A 2500-nucleotide genomic window follows, 5' to 3' on the forward strand; every position below is an offset into this window, starting at 1 on the left:
TTGTAACTGTTTGTGAGAGAACGAGCAAACCTTAGGCACGTTTCATCATGTCTGAGACTTAAGTGACGTCATGGGAGAAATGTCGTCTGATCTTTTGGGATGTAAGCATGAGTCATACTGGTGACATGTCCTTTGTGAGATTATGATACAGACATGGTGTCACAGGTAGAGCAGGTTGATGAATTCGTGTTCTGACAAACAACTTGCCCCCCGGACTCTCCATCGCAAAGGTCAGATAAACAAACACTTGACCCCACACCGGGAGGTCAGCACTTGACACGGGTACTTACACAGGATTGCTCGTGTTGACCTCTCCGGTGTGAGCGCCATGTTGACAAGTTGTCAAAGACGAATCAAGGGCATCATGGTTGTTACTTTTTCTGCTCCGCCATTATGGTCTGCTCCTTTAGCTATTTACGATTTCAACAGACATCTTTGTCCATTTTCGGCATGTTGACCACAGTCAGAAGGCAACAAAATATTTTTTTTTTCAAAATGAGGCAAAAATTTATGCGCCCTGATGTCATCCATAAAAATTACTTTCTGTGGCCTGAGTTAAGGTTTCTTAATTGGAAGGAACATGTGTGTCATTTTCAAGAGTACAACAACCTGTCTAGACTGCTGGTAACATAAGAAGGTTAAGGCTGAGGCAGGGCTTGACGCCTTGACCTTGGAGCGGTGAACTTGGTGTGAGATCGCGCTTGCCTGCAGTACAGGTTTGGGGGGGGGGGGTGTCTACGATGACATGTCCGAATTTAAACTATATTCTGTCCTTCATATTTTCACGTCTTTCTGATTTAGATATTTTGAATGTGTAGTGTTCCAAACGTAAGTCATGAAAACTATACAGGGAATGGCATCCTTGAAAATACGCCACCTTAGGCCATGTTGATTTGATTATGTGGATGACATCCACTTGGAACCCCAAAACTGATGCGAGCGTGCGAATAAAAAAGTTGCTTTCATTATGAAATTTACGTGGTCATGAAGGTTGAACAAATGACACAGAGTATGGTATGGCGAATAATATACTCCTCAAATTCATTTCTTTACATTTTCGTCTTTTTTGTTTGATTCTGGCATTCTACGACACTGGTAGCGTTCTCATTTTTTTAAACTTACGGTATGTATTTGCTCATTTTTCTATTTTGTACGATTAAATACAGTATGAAAATTGAAACCTATTTTTTGGAAATGGTTGAAATTTCATGCGCGAACGGATGTCATCCAAATAATCAAATCAACATGAACTTAAATGAGACGTTCTCACTCCAATTTCTACCTCCATGCTCCAAGTGTAAGGCACAATGTACATAACAAGTTCTGCGCAGTTAGGCCATGTTGATTTGATTATATGGATGACATCCTCTGGGAACCCCAAAACTGATGCGAGCGTGCGAATAAAAATAAGTTTGTGAAAAAAAAGTTTCCTTCAGTATGAAATCTACGTGGTCATTAAGGTTAAACAAATGACTAACTTCACAGAGTATGATATAGCGAATAATAATGGACTCTTCAATTTCATTTTTTTCACATTTTAATTATTCTTTTCCTGAATAGATTTCGGCAATTCTATGACATAAGTATCGTTTTTTTCCAAAATACGACATATGTTCGCTCATTTTGTACGATTTACAGTATGGTCGAAAACCGTGACGGTCTTTTTTTTGGGGGGGGGGGTCGAGACGAAATTTCATGCGCGCGAGGATGTCATCCATATAATCAAATCAACATGGCCTTACGTTATACCGACGTGTTTCCCTAGTCAATCCTCGCCTCAGTCAACCTACCCGGGGTAACTCTGACGTAAATGGCGCGAAAACCTCCGGGAGAAACCTTCCATTACTGACCTCTCAATACCCTTATTTAGAAACCAGGAGCCTCGTCCTGGCCAAGGAATGTGCCAAAAGGTTATTTTTGGGGAAGTTTGGGATATTTCTGTGTTAGGAAATACCTGGTGAACGCATGACTTCTTTCTAACGCTGACTGATTAGTTGAATTCGGAGGATAGCCTAAAAAATTAGTTTCTGAATATTTTGAATATTTGCTCATTAGGTACTATCTCGATTAGATGACAATATTTGCTACAAGTTAATCTATTACATGATTGGTCATTAAGTATCCTGATTGTGGTCGTAGCAGACAGAGCCCAACGATCTCATACCTTCACCAAATGATAGTAAAATGTTGAACTTTTTTCCAACACAAGGATTACATTGAGATCAAATTTTCAACCACCACTGTCGCCTCAATCAGGATAATAAATGACCAATCACTTCGAAACGTAATCTCGCGAGAGTTAGGGTTACATACACGTGACCTTGTTCACACGAGACTTCACGAATACGTGACGTCAGCGCGCCAGGGAGTTTATATCGTGCACCGTCTCTATCAAGTGATGGCTGGAGTGCCCTGGACGCTCTCTGGCCAATGGACACTGCCTTGCCAATTTGATACATATGTCTGTATTTTGCCACACTAGGATCTGCTTGGAGATTAG

The sequence above is a fragment of the Branchiostoma belcheri genome, unplaced genomic scaffold (genome assembly GCF_001625305.1).
Source record: "Branchiostoma belcheri isolate BF01 breed outbred unplaced genomic scaffold, Haploidv18h27 scaffold203, whole genome shotgun sequence".
NCBI classification, from domain to species: Eukaryota; Metazoa; Chordata; class Leptocardii; order Amphioxiformes; family Branchiostomatidae; genus Branchiostoma; species Branchiostoma belcheri.